Raw genomic sequence first — 19639 nt, 5'->3', positions numbered from 1 at the left:
TGTGAGAACCTGCCTCACGTAGCTGACCCCTTCCTCACCCCTTCCAACAGTGGTGGCATATACCACAAATGGCAGTCAGGTCTCTGCAGTGGCAGACCCAACCAACTGTGATCGAAAGTTTTCCAAAAATAAGTTGTGTCTGTATTGAACGTGAACAGACTTTCTTCTTGTCATTATTCTCTAACAATACAGTATAACAATTATTTGCATAGCATTTGCATTGCATTAAATATAAGTAATCTAGAGACGATTTAAAGTATACGGGAGGATGTGTGTAGGTTGTATGCAAATACTACACCATTTTCTATCAGAGACTTGAGCATCTGTGGATTTTGGTATCCAAGGGGCTTTCTGGAACCAATCCCTCAAGGATACTAAGGGATGAATGTAATTGTACAGGATATCGCATTGTTGGAATTTTATACTTCTTTGTGGAATAAACCTATAGCACTTAATGGATAGTACAGACTCATTCCATCATGCCTGGGTTAAAGGGCCCAATGTATGCTGGATTTAGTAAGGTTTGGGCCCTCCCAAACTTCACGTCCTCCTGTGACCCCTTAGAGGATGACTGATTTCTTTTGGTGTTCAGAGTCAATATAATTTTCTAGCACCATCTGAAATCGGTTATAATGATTGGGGAAGAGCACCATGACGCTGATTGATGAGAGGAAATGTATTGGTGACCCTTGGGTCCATGGACAAGAACTAAGAAAACAAATGCAAAGCAATAATGCAAAGGTGATTTTTCTTCTTCCAGTTTCTAAGTTGAGTTTCATTGACCTGAATTGCATGTGGTATCATACTGACAAATGGTTCACTATTAGCATATCATGAATGGTTTATACTTTATAAAAATTCCACAGAATTGCTGGGGGTTTTGTTTCAGTGATGGATACCTAGAAACACTCCTGGGGAAAATGGATGACTGGCTTAGATGATGGGAAAAGAGCAGTGAGGGAGTCAATTCTGTTGTCTACGAGACGCTGCACCAGCTATCTCTCAACTGTCCTCTCTTACCGGGCTGAGGGTTCCCTCCGTGGTTAAACAGGTCATTTTCTTACATAAGGAAAAATGGTCCAGAGAAACTGAGTTTCTGTGGCTGAGAGAGAACTGTGCTAATATGTGTTGGTTCAGTTTAGAAGGCAAAGCAACGAAAGCAGGTTCTACTTGAACGAGGATCCTAGAGCATACCTTTGATATGGTTTGGATTTGTCCCCTCCAATCTCATGTTGAAGTGTGATCCCCAGTATAGGGGGTGGGGCCTGGTGGCCTGTTTGAGTCATGGGGCGGATCCCTCGTGAATGGCTTGGTGCTGTCCTCACTTAACGAGTTCCTGCTCAGTTAGAGGGAGCTGGTTGTTTAAAAACGCTGGCACCTCCTTCCTCTCACTCTTTCTTCCTCCCTCTCTCGCCATGTGACACGTCTGCTCCCTCTCTGCCTTCCACCATGAATAAAACATCCTGAGGCCTCACCAGGAACCGAGCAGGTGCCAGTGCCATGCTTGTACGGCTGCAAAACTGTGAGCCAAATAAACCTCTTTCCTATATAAATTACCCAGTCTTAGGTATCTCTTTATAGCAGCGTAAAATGGACTAACACAGTCTCACTAGAAGTGAAGTCATAAGACCGAAAACAATACTGACTTTTTAGGTCCACTCAGAGGCAAAAATAAAAGGTTCTTTAGAGCAGCATGATTTATATAGTCCTTTGGGTATAAGCACATGTACCCTAGAACTTAATGTATAATTTAAAAAATAAATAAATAAAAAATAAAATAAAAGGCTCAAGAATGAGCCATCTCAGCCACTCTCCTCCAGGGCCCCCGAGTGCAGCTCCCAACACAGGTACTGTGAGACCGCCCACCTGTGGTCCCCATGTGGCGTCCTGGAGAACTGCGGGGGCATCTGGTGGAATTCAGACCTTGTCCTTCTGTTTTCCTTCCGGCCTGGAAAAGCCATTGGCCTCACAAGAGTTAATATTGTATCTACCCTGCTTCAGCTTTCCCGCTCTCACACCACCTCCCTCCTTTTCCCTCCTGCCTGTCACTTGTCTGGAAGAGGCCTTTTCTCCTCGGGGCTAACACATGCAATTTGTAGTCAAAACATTCTGTCTACCACACAAATCCGACGAGAATCAGGATCATTCCACCACATCTTTTTCTATCCTATGGTTATTATTTTCTCAAAACTCTTTGTCTTTTGCTTTCTTACCTATTTGCTGTTTTCCCTGAGTAATCTTATTTACTCCCCTGGTTCCAAATACATCCCTATGTGTTGATTCCCCTCAAACTAGAGCTCTAGCCTGGGGTATTTTTTGAGACCTCTTGCTTTTTATATTTTTAGTGGCTCCTGAGTATAATAGTTTAGCCTGCTCTTCTAAACTTGTCTCAATTTAATCCATTTATGCCTGAGGTTGCAGTTTTTTAAATTTTTGCCATCAGACCTTGGCGATGACCTTGAGCAGTAGGAGACAGACAACTCCCACAGGCTTAGTGTTCCAATAATGGAACACTAGGCATATAGCCAAAGCCATCCACATTGCCTTCTCCCCAAAGCCAGCTCTCCTTGCTCTGCCCCATGGTGAAAGCTGTGAATACCTGAGGTCTGTGACCTCTTCCCTCTCCCTTACCCACATCCACACTCAGCACAACTTGTTGCTATTCTCTCTCAATTATCTCTTTAGAATCCATCCCTTTCTCTGCTCCTCCTAGACAGCTTTCTGTCTCCTAGACACCCCTCACCATTAGTCTAGCTTTGCTGTAGCCACCAGTTAATCTTTGTAAAATACACACGTGAGCTGGGTGCGGTGGCTGGTGCCTGTAATCCCAGCTACTCAGGAGGCTGGGGCAGGAGGTTGCTTGAGCCCAAGAGGTTGAGGCTGCAGTGAGCCATGATTGCATCACCGCACTCCAGCCTGGATGACAGACCAAGATCCTATCTCTTTAAAAAATAAAAATAAAAATAGTTTAACCACATGACCTTGCTCCTTGTCCCTCACTTTTAGATGAACTCTTACGTCAACCAGGTACCAGACCCTTCGTGAGCCCACGCCTCCCTGTGTCACCATCTTCTGGCTCTGCTTCCTGGGGCCTGCATTCTGCACCCACCCAGCTGCTTGCTGCTGAGAACACTCAGGTATCTTGGCATTTCTCAGCCGGTGTCTGTGCTGTTTCCTCTGCCCACATCTCCCCTCTCCTCCTCCTCCTTGTCAGCTAGGGACCTCCAGCCCCTAGGGACTGTCAGCTAGGGCGCTCCAGCCTGCAGCCCCTGGCTCAGGTGTGAACTTGTCTAGGAAGCCTTCCTCTGCCTTCCGCATCAAGGCTTAGATCCCTGGCAAGGGCTTTGTTCTCTGCCCCGTCAGAGCCCGATGGCACTTCGCACGTTACACTCTGATGACTGATTACCTACTAGGCTTCTCTGCGAGGCTGGAAAATCCTTGCTCCTAGGAGGGATGGCAGACAAGAACAAGACATGCTGTGTATACTCCGTTCTTACATACCACGTGAGCTATCCTTTATGTAGGTGTCTGTGGCAAATCTTCCTTTTAGGCTGCAGCCTCCACTTTTCATAGTTTCTCTCCATTTTCATTTGCCATGTGCATGAGGGATAAAAACTACTTCCAATGATGACCAAAATAAAATTGAAGAAAATAATCCTGCTTCAAAGAACATTTCTAAGACCATAAATATGATTTTGATGTATCTTCCATTATGGATTACCCATGTGGTTTTTTTTCTTCTAAATCCATAAATAAGAATTGTTTAATAGGCTAGAGAGCAATGAAAAGCACAATAATTAAGGATTGTTGTCCTCATTTCATAGAGCAAACAAAGACAGAAAAACAGATGTGCCTTAACCAAAAAGGGCAGTCAATTTATGCTAAGCAGACTGAACCCCTCTAAAAGTAATCATTTACAGCGACCAAGGGCCAAGCACGTGATCACCACCCTCCCCTCCCAACAGCTCTGAAGCGGGAGTAGTGTTTCCCCAGCTTATGCATGAGGAAATAGATGCACAGAAAAGTCAAGTAACTTGCCTGCGATGCCACGGCCAGTCAACATGAGGGTTTGAATTACAAATCAGGTGGCGGTGGCGGTGGCGGTGATGATAATAGCAGCTTATCATCATCATTGAGCTCTTATTTTGTGCTAGATACTTGGTAAGTATTTTGCATGAATTAGCTCATTTAGTCTGACTTTCAAAACAGCCCTTTGAGGTCAGTGTTACTATCATCATTCTCATTTTGCCATGAAGAAACAAAAGAATTAAATAATCCAAGATCGTCTAACTGACATTTCCAAGCAGGAGCACAAACCCGGATCTCTGTGACTCCAGAGCCTGTGCTCTTAAATCAGCACTGTTCTTTTCAGTGTGGCAGATGGCATAAATGGGTGTGTTCACTTGCTGGGCAGCCTTATTGTGGTCCCCTTGATCCCCACCTACTGGCATTCATGCCTTGTGCCATTCCTTCCCCTGGAGTGTGGACTAGACCTAGTAACTTGCTTCTAATGGATGGAATATGTCAAAAGTGATAGGATGTCACTTCTGAGACTAGGTTACAAATAGACCGTGATGCTGCTGTCTTCTTTCTCAGGCTTGCTCCCTCACGACGTGCTCTCTCTCTCCCTCTCTCTCCTCTCTTCTCTCTCTCCTCTTACCTCTCTCGTGCACGTACTCTGGAAAGCCAGCTACCATGTTGGGAACTGCCCAGTGGAGAGGCCCACATTCCACAAGGAACTGGTATCTTCAGCCAGTACCTCGCCAGGACCTGAGGCCTGCTGAGAGTCACCTGAGTGGCCTTGGTGGGTCCTCTCTCAACGAGCTTGCAGGTGACCGCTGTGCCAGCCAAAACCTTGATGGCAGCCTATGAGTGAGTGACTCTGAGCCAGAGGATCCAGTTAAGCCATGCCCAGGATCCTGACCTGCAGAAACTGTGACATAATGTTTATTGTTTTATGCCACTAACTTTTGGGGTTAGTTATGCAGCAATAGATAGCTAATACAGTTCACAGTATCCTTATCTAGCCTCAAACATTCTGCCTTTAGTATCTAACTTTTCTAACTTTTTAGATAACCTTTTTTTGGGGGGATAATTTTAGATTTACAGAAGAAAGGCAGAGATAGCATAGAGAGTTCCTTTATATTTCTCTCCTAGTTTCCTCTGTTGTTCATATGTTATAAAACGATGGTTTTGGGTTTTCTGAGACAGCGTCTCGCTCTGTCACCCAGGCTGGAGTGTAGTGGTGATCATAGCTAACTGCAGCCTTGAACTCCTGGCTCAAGGGATCCTACTACCCCAGCTTCCCAAGTAGCTGGGTTCACAGCATGTACCACCACACATGGCTAATTAAAATATATAAATATATACATAAATATATAAAGATATTTAAATATATTTATATATACATATATGTTTAAATATATATTTATATATTTAATATATTTCTAATATATTCTATTTAATATAAATATATATTTAAATATATATTTATATATATAAATAGATATATAAAATAGAGACAGGGTCTATGTTGCCTAGGCTTTTTTCTTTTTTTTTTTTTTTGAGATAGAGTCTCGCTGTCACTCAGGCTGGAGTGCAGTGGTGCGATTTCAGCTCACTGCAGCCTCTGCCTTCCAGGTTCAAGCAATTCTCCTGCCTCAGCCTCCCGAGTAGCTGGGACTACAGGCGTGTGTCACTATGCCTGGCTAATTTTTGTATTTTTAGTAGAGACAGGGTTTCACCATGTTGGCCAGGCTGGTTTTGAACTCCTGATATCAGGTGATCCACCCATGTCGGCCTCCCAAAGTGCTGGGATTACAGGCGTTAGCCATCGCACCCAGCCGCCCAGGCTATTTTTTAATACTAAGAAATCAACATTGGTACATTACTGTTAACTAAATTTCACTCTTTATTCATATCTCTCTAGTTTTTCCACTAATGTCCTTTTGCTATTTCAGGATTGGTGTCATATTTTTAATAGCCTAATAGATATCGTATTGCACATATACCTCTCGGTGTGTAAGGAAAGACAGAAGAAATATACACATAGATTTACTAAAATGTGGGAGCTCCCTCTACAGACAATAAAGGAACATTAGCAAAGTCTTTAGTTAGGTGGTCTTGTTTATAACTGGAAAAATAATAGTTACGATAATTTAACTCAAAAACTGCTATTATGTGAAATTACTGGGGGAAAGTGGAACAAACAAAAAAATAGTAAGACCCTAACCAGTCAAAAATGCTTTTTAAAAATCAAATATACCTTACTAAAAAGCAACAATATTTTAATAAACTGAAACTTTTAATTTTAACTTATTAGTAAGTATATCAAACATTGCTCCAGATTTACAAATCATTCTTTTCCACTATGATGTCAATACACATTAATTTGTATATAATATGCAAATACTTAATTTTCCTGTAACTATTCAAATGGGAAATATTCAACAAAGAATACTAATTTCCTTGTTAATTCCTGTGCTGTGTGAACCAAGTCACTTAATCTTTCTGGGTTTGTTTTCTTTAGTATCAATTTATATTACTAGAATTTTACAACAAAGTTGTGTAATACAGTCTTTTAATACTTTTAAACACTTTGCAGTGCAAAACTCTGTATTAAAAAATTTCTATTTCCTAATTGCTTAAACATTTAGCTGCATTATTTGTAGCTTTTCCAAGTGATGCTTAACGACAATCCATATAAAACTAACATCTCAGGAAAAGAGTAAGTGGTACTGCCTAGAGAAAAAAGTCCCTCCTACTTATTACATCTACCCTCCTGGTTGAATTTTTTTTTTTTTTTTTCTTTTTCTGAGACGGAGTCTCGCTCTGTTGCCAGGTTGGAGTGCAGTGGCGCAATCTCAGCTCACTGCAACCTCCACCTCCTGGGTTCAAGCGATTCTCCTGCCTCGGCCTCCCGAGTAGCTGGGACTACAGACGTACGCCACCACACCCAGCTAATTTTTGTATTTTCAGTAGAGATGGGGTTTTACCATGTTGGCCAGGATGGTCTCGATCTCTTCACCTCATGATCTGCCCACCTCAGCCTCCCAAAGTGCTGGGATTCCAGGCGTGAGCCATTGCACCCGGCCTGAATTTTTTTAATATGATATAACAACGAGAAAAATCATTATGAGAAAATAACACATACTTATGAGAAAAAACTAGCTTTGTATAGATCTAAAAAAAGCCATTTAGTGAGACAGGGTTTTAAAACTCTTCTTGGTGACCTAACAAAAAACCCAAACAAATAAGAAAAAAAAAAAAAACAAGAACAAATCTGAAGCTGATTTGTGTGTGAGTTCAAGTCTTGGTGGCCAGGGTTTGCTGCTTAGTTGACTCTGAGTGACTAAGCTCTTCTTTGTAGCCAACTCACCTGTTTCAACAGTTGACAAATAAAAAAAAAAAAAAAAAGGACAATAAAATACATTGCAGAATGAAGGGATGCCAAAGGAGAGAGAAATGAACTCTAATTGGAAAAAAGTGAAGCCAAACATAGTGTAAGCTCATTCACAAGACATTACTACCCAGAACTCTGAATTTAAGTTTTCTCTTCTCCATTTTCAAAAGTGTCAGATGACAAGAAAGGAAGATATTTACTAAAGAACTGCAGCACGAATTATTTCTGTATTGTAAATGATAAGATATTCTATTTTGAGGTTACTTTATAATTCATTTATGTCTGTTGTGCCTAAAATCTTAGCTATTCAGAATGATGACAGCTCCTCAGATACTATGGAAATAATAAATCATCAAAGGCATACATTTATTCACTCTTTCGTGTTAACTAAAGCAGAATGTATAGCGCAGAGACTTTGTAAACGACTCTTACTTAACTGAAACTACAATGGAATCTGTGTACTAGCCATACAAAATCCACTATACGTGTTCTTTCCTTTAGTATTGAGGTAAAATTTCACATAACAAAATTTACCATTTTTACCATTTTAACCATCTTAAAGAATACAATTCAGCGGCCTTAGTACGTTCACAGTGTTGTGTGACCATCACCACTCTCTAACTCTACAACATTATTATCACCCCAAGAAGAAACCTGTACCCATTAAGTAGACATTCCTCATTTATTCCTCCTCCCAGCTCCTGGCAAAATCTACTTTCTATAGACTTACATAGTCTGGACATTGCATGTAAATGGAATCATACAATAGGTATGATACATGATACATACATACAATAGGGATGATACATGATAGAAGGTACCAGCCTTTTCTGACTGGCTTCTTTCACTTAGCATGATGTTTTCAAGGTTCATCCATGTTGTAGTGTGTATCAGTACTTCATTCCTTTTTATGACTGAATAATATTCCATTATTTGGATAGACAATATTTTGTTTATCCACTTATAGGTTCGACTGGCATTTGAGTTGTCTCATTCTTTAAACTTTGATTTCTGTCAATGTAATATATATTCATAGATTAACAAGTAAGAGGGCACTGAGTCCCACAGCAAACAGCTGTTCTCTGTCCTACTCTGTTCTCCCGCAGGCAGCTGCTTTCAAATCATTTATCTGTTTCTTCGGATAAATGATTCTGTTACTTACATTTTAAAATGCTCATACCTCTATGTCTTCATTTTGACTTTACTTTTTGAATTTTTTGAATTTTTCTACTATGGGAAATGAGAATTTAGCTGTAACTCCACTACCACCTGTACACATATTACTCCATTCGCCTTCACAATTTAGTTATAACATAGTTTTCTGTTAACTCAAGAATTGGTTTTGATAATTATATAGATACTGTTGATATCATAACTACATAGTTTTAGATTTCCTTTTAAAACTTTTTATAAACTCTGAAATGAAACATTTTATCATTTAAAATTTAAATCATGATATACTTAACAATTCCTAAACCTTATAGAACTGTAACATTCCCCTCGGCATTTTCAGACCCCGCACACAGTCAGTGTGTGTGTGTGTGTGTATGTGTGTGTACACATCCTTCAGTTTTCTGACAAAGGTCATTTTTTTTAGGTTTTTAATTTTCCCGTATTTCTTTGATCATTTCACTGGTTATGGAATTCCTGACTGGCTCAGACATTGGTTTTCTAGCCCCCAGTGCTGTGAACAGGTCTGAGACAATGCTGATTTCTGGCCCTTTTGCTCTGGAAGTTTTGAGGAGATTGTTTGTCCTTTGTGTCCTTTCAATTTCCTGAGTTTGTGCCACAATAGAGGTCTTTTTCATTTAATATACGTTTTTTTTGTTTTTTTTGTTTTTTTTGGTTTTTTTTGTTTTTTTTTTTGTTTTGACAGGGTCTCGCCTCACTCCCGTTGCCCAAGCTGGAGTGCAGTGGTACGATCACAGCTCACTGCAGCCTCAACTTCCCAGGCTCAGGTGATCCTCCCAGCACAGTCTCCCAAGTGGGTGGGACTACAGGCGTGCACCACCATGCCCAGCTAGTTTTTTATATTTTTTGTATTGACCTCCATTCTACAGCTGTTAAAACAGAGGCATCAGAAGGAAGAACAGCTTTCCTCGGTCAGTGAGGACTGGAAGAAGCTCTAGTGTTTTCTCTCCTCCATTCCATCTGGGTATAATGGCCACCCATTGCAGTGGGCTTTGATTTTTTTCCAAGAATGGAGCTTGGAACCCCACAGAAATTGTGTTTTGTTAATAAGCTGATGGAAGAATTTTTGGCGTTGATTTTAAATTCCCATAGTCTGCTTCTAGCGAAGCTCCACCCCGCTCATTTACTCTCTCTCTCCTCTTTAGGGGCCAAAGAACAAAGTGTAGCCAACTGTTTTGAAGCCACCCTGTTTTGAAAAGGCTTTTTCCACTCAGGTGGCCTTGCGCCGAATGGCCAACCCTGCCCACTGTATGGAAACAATAGATGCTGCCTTAGAAGGGAGCAAGCTGGCACTGCCCTGGTATGTGGGTGCGGCCAGGAAGCTTTGGGCCAAACTGTGCAGACTTGCTGTCTCAGGATTAGCACTTTCTACAGCCACAGCAGAGACGAGGGGCAGCAGGCACACAGCCCTTCCTCCTGGAGATGAAAGGGGTCTGTAGGTGGATGAGGACCTTGTTCACCAAAAGTCACAGGAGGAAGTCAAAGACGAGGAGGATAGAAAGATGGTGGTGCTTCTATCACCTACAAATTCTGCATCTATGAAAAAAAAGTCCACAGAATTATGGCCCTGAACCAATCTGTATCAACCCTGAACATGCTGGATGCCACCCACTGTGGGTTGGGCAGAAGATGGTGCAGGCCTGCCAGAAGTTGGTAACCAATACTGTGCCCGAGGCTTGGTTTGGCAGGAGGTGACAGGACAAAGGTACCAGAGGATGCCAGCTGGGTGCCAGCCTTCTTAGCTGTCAGAACTGGTCTCGGAAAAAAGGACAGCCGTCGGGTATGCTTTTGTAAGAGGCAGTTTTACTCTTGCAGACAGCTGCCTCTCCCTTCCTTCCTGTGACTGAACAGGCCAGAGAGGAAGGTCAAGGGCAGGCAGGAGAACAAGGACAAAGGCGTAAAGTGTGGATTGTACATGGACTCCTGTTCTAATCCAGCTCATTTACCGGCTTTCTATGTCAAAAAACAAAAAATTAGAAAGTTGGATGGGAAAGATGCTGGCACAAATGTAAATGTGAACTGAGTTCCAAAGGAAAAGAGTCAACAGATAAGAGATTCTTGTGGGTACCCTAGCTGCGAATGACTTTGAAATGGCCTTGGAAAGGGTCCTGATGGGCAAAAAAAAAAAAAAAAAAAAAAAAAACACTAGCCCTATTTTCCCTATATAGAAGCCAAGGTCAATAGCAGTACCTTGCTGAAATGTCTGGAAAGTGAAAGTGACAGAGAAAAAGAGGATTGTGGACATATGTGTTGGCCTTTTTTATCTGAAGGTGCTATGGCTGGTGAAGATGGGCTGCGTTCTGGGACCCTGGGAGAGCTGCTCCTGAGCTCATGTCTCTGTCTCAGCGGCAGGAGCCCCTCAGTGCTGTAGAATGTGAGGTCTACTGTGAGTCCAAAAGACCAGACACGTGACACACTCCTCTGCTTTCTGGAGCATAGTATCAGCCCTTAGAAGCAGCTGTTCGCCTCTACTTTAGTAGCTCAGCAAGAATTCAGTTCAGTAAAAATTTATTAAGCACCTACCCTGCTCCAGGTACTCTCTAGGCACTGAGGGGTTGGGGGAGGTTTCCTGTACTGTGCCCAGAACTCTGCTCCTCAGGCTTTTCTCAGCTCAGGATACGGGCTTAAGCAGCTAAACTGATTGCAAGTGCCACCCTTCCACGCTACTAAAAACCCACGCTGTTCTAGACAAAGTTGATGTCTAGCTCAACATACCACACCTTCTCTCTGAAGTCCTTAAGTTCTGAGACAGGGATCCCAGGAGGGATGCAGGACTCTTGATGCTGAATGAGAGGCAAGACCCTCTGTTCCTGTTGCTCGACCCTCTCCCAGGTCCCCTAGAGGAAAGTCTCATCCTGTGGCGTCTCCCTCCTAAACCAATCCCTGTGCATCCCTTTGTTTGTGCCGCGTCCACACACTAATCTCTCTGCCTTGTGTTTGCAGATGCTGATGGGATGGAGCTGCAGTGTGTGTCTGTGGAGCAGATTAAACACTTTCTGCCCCAGCCTGTCTTGTCTTCTCACTGGTTAGCAGTCCTTGGAAGAATAAACAATCCACACAAGCTCCCAGAAAGCAAGAGTTCCATGATTGATGACCAGAGTCTCATAGCACAGAATTCATCTCTAAAAACAGGTTTGTAGTTGACCAGACTCCACCAACTCAGATATGTCCGCCCCTAGCTTGAAATGGAAGGTGAGGGGAAGGTCGAGTTCACAGCTCAGTACTCTGAGGACTGTCTCTGGTCAGGTTCCAGATCAGAATAGACCACTGTCCTGTCACTATCAGTCTAACACATGGGATCTCTGGTAACACACATTGTGCATTCTGCTTTGCATCACTCATATGCATATTTTTCTCACCAAGTAGACTATAAACTTCTTGATTCAGGGTCCATATTGCCAGCATATGCCTAGTATAATATAGGTACTCTCTGTGTTTAATCAAATTGGCATGGAAAGTACTATTCCCTGCAGACTCTGGGATTCTGGAGGATTAACCTATGACAGAGCTTTATATAAACACACATTTGCTGAATGTCAGCAACGAAGCAGCCCACTGCTGCTGACTCTAGTGAAGTCAGGAACACCCACACTGAGCAGAGGCCCTTGTGGTTATCTTAGGAACAGTGACATACCTCTTATCATTCCCCATAAATGGGAAAAATATTGTGCTTGGCCTGCCTTGAGTTTACTTTGGGGCCAGGTTGTTTTCTGACAATTCAAAGAACTACTCATATGTAGATGGCGTTCAGGAACCGGGAGCATCCGAATCTATACGTTTTAGCCAGAAATTTCCCCTACATTTTATACCTCAAAAGGAGCTCAAGGGAACAGATAAGGTTGGTAGAAGTACAGAAGAGAGGAGGGGTGCTGTACTTCCCCATAGCACTTCTAGCACATCTCACAACTAGGAGTTTGAATCTATTACCTTTGTAGGAGTTCAGTTTTCAAGTTCAGAGGATTCAGCACCATGGTCAGAGCCAACGACATAACAAATGTGAACCTGAAGGAAACCCTCTCTGTAGGAGGAAAATGAAGGGAGTCTTTCAGAGAAGTATTCTGTCTTCCCCTACTCTGAAAACCTCTAAGCCAATGCTTAGGTTAGCCAGAGGAAAAAACCATACAACTCCCAAGTCCATGTTATGATAGGCCCCTTCTGTCTTCAAGTGTTGCCTGAACTAGGAACTATAGGTCTCAATCTGAATTTATCCCAGTGTCTTTCTCACTTTGGCAGTAAGTTATGTCTTCTCTTTTTTGTGTGATTTTTTTAGAGACAGAGCCTTGTTCTGGTGCCCAAATTGGAGTGCAGCAGTGCAATCACAGCTCACTGTAGCCTTGACCTCCCAGCCTGAAATGATCCTCCCACCTCAGTCTCCCAAGTAGTTGGGACTACAAGTGTGTACTACCACACCTGGAGAATTATTTTTTAAAAATTTGGAGAGATGGAGTCTTACTGTGTTGCCCAGGCTGGTCTCAACTCCTGGGCTCAAGCAATCCTCCTGCCTTGGCCTTCCAAAGTGTTCGGATTACAGGCATGAGCCACCATGCCTGCCCCTTCCTTTTTTTGTATTTTTAATTGATGTATCATAGTTGTACATATTTGTGGGGTATGTGTGATATTTTGACATATGTATACAATGTGTAATGATCAAATCAGGTTAATTGGGATATCTGTCATCTTAAACACTTATCTTTTTGTTGGGAACATTACAGTTCTAGTTATTTTGATACAATAAATTATTGTTAACTATAATTTTATTACTGTACTGTTGAATACTAGAACTTCTTCCTTGTAATTTTATTTTTGTACCCGTTAACCAACTTCTCTTCATTCCTCCTGCCCCTGCTCCCTGCCTCTCCTCTGATAAACACCATTCTACTGTCCACTTCCAGGAGATCCACTTTTTAAACTCACACACATAAATGCAAATATGTGACACTGGTGCCCAATAACATGCAGTTCCATCCATGTTGCTACAAATGACAGGATTTCATTATGTTTGTGGGGAAATAATATTTCATTGTGAATATATACCACATTTTCTTTATCCATTCATCTATTGACGGACACAGGTTGATTCCATAATCTTGGCTATTGTGAATAGTTCTACAGTAAACATTGGAGGACAGATACCTCTTCGATATGTTGACTTCTTTTGGATATATACCCAGCAGTGAGATTGCTGGATCATATGGTAGTTTTCAGTTTTTTGAGAAGTCTCCATACTGTTTTCGTAGTGGTTATTGTACCTTACATTCCCACCAACACTATAATAGGGTTCCTCTTTCTCTGTATCCTTGCCAGCATTTGTTATTTTTTTCTCTTTTTGATAATAGATATTCTAACTGAAGTAAGCTGATATCTCATTGTGGTTTTGATTTGCATTTCTCTGATGATTAGTGATGTTGAGCATTTCTAATCTACCTGTGGCCATTTGTATGTCTTCTTTCGAGAAATGTTTACCCAGGTCTTTTGAACATTAAAAAAAATCAGATTATTTGTTATTTTGCTATTGAATTGTTTACGCTTCTTACATATTCTATTTATTAATTCATTGTTAGATGAATAGTTTGCAGATATGTTCTTCCATTCTGAAGGCTGTCTCTACACTTTGTTGCTTCCTTTGCTGTCTAGAAGTGTCTTAGCTTGATGTAATCCCATTTTTCTATTTTTCTATTTTTGCTTTGACTTCCTATGCTTTTGAGGTCCTACCCCAAAAAATATTTGCCCAAACCAATGTCCTGTAGCATTTCTTCAGTGTTTTCTTCTAGCAGATTCATAGTTTTAGGTCTTATATTGAAGTCTTGAATTCATTTTTGGTTGATACTTGTATATGATGAAAGATGGGGATCTCATTTTATTTTTCTGCATACAGATACAGTTTTCCCAGCACCATTTATTAAGGAGACTTTTTCATCCCAGTATGTGTTCTTGTTTCCTTTGTTGAAAATGAGTTGGCTTTAAGTACACAGACTCATTTCTGAGTTCTTCATTCTGTTTCGTTGGTCTACATGTGTCTGTTTTTATACCAGCACCATGCTTTTTTGGCCTGTAGTATAATTTGTTTATAGCTCTGTAGTATAATTTGTTTGTTTGTCTGTTTGTTTGTGTTTCGAGACAGGGTCACTCTCTGATGCCCAGGCTAGAGTGCAGTGATGCAATCTCAACTCACTGCAACTTCCGCCTCCTGGGTTCAAGTGATTCTCCTGCCTCAGCCTCCTGAGTAGCTGGGATTACAGGGGCCCACCACCATGCCCAGCTAATTTTTGTATTTTTAGTAGAGACAGGGTTTCGCCATGTTTGCCAGACTAGTCTCAAACTCCTGGCTTGAAGCAATCCACCCACCTAGGCCTCCCAAAAGTGCTGGGAATACAGGAATGAGCCACTGTGTCCAGCCTGTCAGGTAATGTGATGCCTCCAGTTTTGTTCTTTTTGCTCAGGAATGCTTTGGATATTTGGGATGTTTTGTGGTTTCATATAAATTTTAGGATTTTTTTTCTATGTCTGTGAAGAATTGTCATTGGTATTCTTATAGGAATTGCATCAAATCTGTATATTGCTTTGGGTAGTACTGTCATTTTAACAATATTAATTCTTCTGAAAAGTGAGCATGGGATGCCTTTCCCTTTCTTTTTATCCTCCTCAATTTCTTTAATAGATGTTTTGTAGTTTCCCTTGTCGAAGTCTTCTACCTCCTAAATTTATTCCTAGGCATTTTATTTGTAGATGTTGTAAGACTGCTTTATTGGTTTCTTTTGCAGATTGTTGGCAGCTGGTATACAGAAATTTTACTGATTTTTGTATGTTGATTTTATATCCTACAACTTTGCTGAATTTGTCACCTCTAATAGGTTTTTTTGGTGAACTCTTTAGGTTTTTCTAAATATAAGATCAAGTTGTTTGAAACAAGGATAATTCAACTTCTTCCTCTCCAATCTTCATGCCCTTTATTTCCTTCTCTTGACTAACTGCTTTGGCTAGTACTGTGTTGAATAAAAGCGGTGAAAGTGGGCATCCTTGTCTTATACTAGTTCTTAGTGCAAAGGCTTTCCACTTTTTTCCATTTAATATTAGCTGTAGGATTCTCATATGCGGCAGCCCTTATCACACTGAACTTTTCCTTTCCTTCCTTTCCTTCCTCTCTCTCTTTCCCTTTCTTTCTTTCTTTCTCTCTCTCTCTCTCTCTCTCTCTTCTTTTTCTGTCTCTCTTTTATTTTTTAAGATGGAGTCTTGCTCTGCTACCCAGGCTGGGAGTGCAGTGGTGTGATCTCGGCTTACTGCAACCTCCACCTCCCAGGTTCAAGGCCTCAGCCACCCAAGTATCTGGGACTACAGATGTGTTCTTTTTTGTGTTGTTTTAGTAGAGACAAGTTGTATTAGGGTTCTCTTTTACTGTATTAGTTCATTTTCACACTGTTGATAAAGACATACCCAAAACTGGCAACAAAAAGAGATTTAATTGGACTTACAGTTCCACATGGCTGGGGAGGCCTCAGAATCGTGGCAGGAGGCAAAAGGCACTTCTTACATGGCAGCAGCAAGAGAAAACTGGGGAAGAAGCAAAAACAGAAACCCCTGATAAACCCATCAGATCTCATGAAACTTATTCACTATCATAAGAATAGCATGGGAAAGACCAGGCCCCATGATTCAGTTACCTCCCACTGGGTCCCTCCCATAACACATAAAAATTCTGGGAGATACAATTCAAGTTGAGATTTGGGTGAGGACACAGCCAAACCACATCATTCTGCCTCTGGCTCCTCCAAATCTCTTGTCCTCACATTTCAAAACCAATCATGCCTTCCCAACAGTCCCCCAAAGTCTTAACTCATTTCAGCATTAACCCAAAAGTCCACAGTCCAAAGTCTCATCTAAAACAAGGCTAGTCCCTCCTGCCTGTGAGCCTGTAAAATCAAAAACAAGCTAGTTACTTCCTAGATACAATGTAGGTACAGGTATTGGGTAAATACAGCCATTCCAATTGGGAGAAACTGGCCAAAACAAAGGATTACAGGTCCCATGCAAGTCCAAAATGCAGTGGGGCAGTCAAATTTTAAAGCTTCAAAATCATCTCCTTTAACTCCAGGTCTCACATCCAGGTCACGCTGATGTAACAGGTGGATTTCCATGGTCTTGGGCAGCTCCACCCCTGTGGATTTGCAGGGTACAACCTCCCTCCTGGCTGCTTTCATGGGCTGACATTGAGTGTCTGCAGCTTTTCCAGGTGCACGGTGCAAGCTGTTGGTGGATCTACCATTCTGAGATCTGGAGTACAGTGGCTCTCTTCTCATAGCTCCAGTAGGCAGTGCCCTAGTAGGGATTCTGTGTGGGGGCTCTGACCCCACATTTCCCTTCCACACCATCCTAGCAAAGGTTCTGCATGAGGGCTCCACCCCTGCAGCAAACTTTTGCCTGGACATCCAGCCATTTCCATTCATATTCTGAAATCTAGGCCAAGGTTCCCAAACCTCCATTCTGTGTACCCACAAGCTCAACACCATGCAGAAGCTACCAAGGCTTGGGGTTTCAACCCTCTGAAGCCACAGCCTGTGCTCTCTGTTGGCCCCTTTCAGCCACGGCTGGAGTGGCTGGGACACAGGGCACCAGCATGGGTACCCCCCTGGGTCTGGCCCACAAAACCACTTTTTCCTCCTGGGCCTCCAGGCCTGTGATGGGAACGGCTGCTGTGAAGGTCTCTGACATGGCCTGGAGAGACACTTTACCCATGGTCTTGGGGATTAATATGAGGCTCCTTGCTATTTATGCAAATTTCTGCAGCCAGCTTGAATTTCTCCTCAAAAAATTGTTTTATCTTTTCTACTACATCATCAGGCTGTAAATTTTCTGAACTTTTATGCTCTGTTTCCCTTTTAAGATGGAATGCTTTTTAACAGCACCCAAGTCACATTTTTGAATGCTTTGCTGCTTAGAAATTTCTTCCACCAGATACCCTAAATCATCTCTCTCAAGTTCAAAATTTCCACAACCCTCCAGGACCAGGGGCAAAATGCCACCAGTCTCTTTGCTAAAACATAACAAGAGTCACCTTTGCTCCAGTTCCCAACAAGTTCCTCATCTCCATCTGAGACCACCTTTGCCTGCACCTTATTGTTCATATCACTATCAGCATTTTTGTCAAAGCTTCTAGGACGCTCCAAACTTTTCCACATTTTCCTGTCTTATTCTGAGTTCTCCAAACTGTTCTAACCTCTGCCTGTTACCCAGTTCCAAAGTCGCTTCCACATTTTCAGGTATCTTTTCAGCAATGCCCTACTCTACTGGTACCAATTTACTGTATTAGTTCGTTTTCATGCTGCTGATAAAGACATACCCAAAACTGGGAACAAACAGAGGTTTAATTGGACTTACAGTTCCACATGGCTTGGGAGGCCTCAGAATCATGGCAGGAGGTGAAAGGCACTTCTTACGTGGTGGTGGCAAGAGAAAAATAAGAAGGAAGCAAAAGCAGAAACCCCTAATAAACCCATCAGATCTCACAAGACTTACTCACTATCATCAGAATAGGACAGGAAAGACGGCCCCCATGACGCAGTTACCTCTTACTGGGTCTCTCTCACAACATGTGGGAATTCTGGGAGATACAATTCAAGTTGAGATTTGGGTGGGTTACACAGCCAAACCATATCACAGGGTTTCACCACATTGGCCAGGGTGGTCTTGAACTCCTGACTTCAAGTGATCCACCTGTCTCACCCTCCCAAAATGCTGGAATTATAGGCCTGAGCCACTGTGCCTGGCCTGAGGTATGTTCTTTTCATACCAAGTTTGTTGAGGACTTTTTTTCATGAAGGGACATTGAATTTAACTGAATGTTTTTTCAACATTCATTGAAATAATCACATGGTTTTTGTCCTTTGTTCTGTTGATGTGATGTATCATATTTATTGATTTACATATGTTGAACCATCCTTGCATCCCTGGGATGAATCCACTTGATCATGGTGAAAGATCTTTTTAATGTTTTTGAATTCTGTTTGCTAGTATTTTGTGGAGGATTTTTACATGTATGTTCATCAGGGATATTGGCCCACAATTGGTTTTTTCTTTTTTGTTTTTGGTAGTGTGTTTGTCTGGTTTTGGTATCAGGATAATGCTGGCCTGGTAGAATGAGTTTCTCTCCTCTTCACTTATTTGAAATAATTTGAGTAGAATTGGTATTAGGTCTTCCTTAAGTGTTTGCTAGAATTCAGAAGTGAATCTGGCAGGTCCCAAGTTTTGAGGGGAGACTTTTTATTGTAGCTTTGATCTCATGACTTGTCATTGGTCTGTTTAGATTTTCTATTTCTTCATGGTTCAATCATGGTAGAGTATGTGTTCAGGAGTTTATCCATTTCTTCTAGATATTTCAGTTTGTGTATAGTTGTTCATGATAGTCTAATGATTCTTTGTATTTCTGTGGTATTAGTTGTAATGTTTCCTTTTTTGTCTCTGATTTTATTTGTTTGGGTCTTCTTTATTTTTATCTTAGTCTAGCTAAAGGTTTATCAATTTTGTTTATCTTTTCAAGAAACCAACTTCTTGTTTTGTTGATCTTTTGTAATTTTTTTTAGTCTCATTTCATTTATTTCTGCTCTGATCTTTATTATTTATTTCCTTTTACTAAATTTGGGTTTGGTTTGTTCTTGCTTTTCTAGTTGCTGGATGTGCATAGTTAGGTTGTTTACTTTGAGTCTCTTTTTAAAAATATGGATATTTACTGCTATAAAATTCCACATTAGTACTACTTTTTCTGTATCCTATAGATTCTTGTATGTTTGTTTCCATTTTTATTTTTTTCAAGAAATTTCTAAATTTCCTTCTTAGTTTCTTCACTGACCAATTGGTTGTCTGGAAGCATGCTGTTTAATTTCCATGTATTTGTACAGTTTTTAACATTCTTCATTTTATTTATTGTGGTCAGAAAAGATACTTGATATAATTTCCACTTTTTTGTATTTGTTGAGACTTGTTTCATGGCCCAACATATAGTTTGTCCTGGAGAATGTTCCATGTGCTGATGAAGAATGTGTATTCTGTAGAAGT

General features: G+C 41.3%; 1 pseudogene; it reads left to right on the top strand.

Annotated features, from left to right (window-relative positions):
* Positions 1-651: 651 nt before the first annotated feature.
* The window catches only part of LOC112621685, a 37401-nt pseudogene continuing 18413 nt past the window's right edge, over positions 652-19639 (top strand).

This window comes from Theropithecus gelada, chromosome 3 (genome assembly GCF_003255815.1).
Source record: "Theropithecus gelada isolate Dixy chromosome 3, Tgel_1.0, whole genome shotgun sequence".
Taxonomy (NCBI): Eukaryota; Metazoa; Chordata; class Mammalia; order Primates; family Cercopithecidae; genus Theropithecus; species Theropithecus gelada.
Note: the sequence above shows the minus strand (reverse complement) of the source record. Positions and strands in the feature narration are given on the sequence as shown.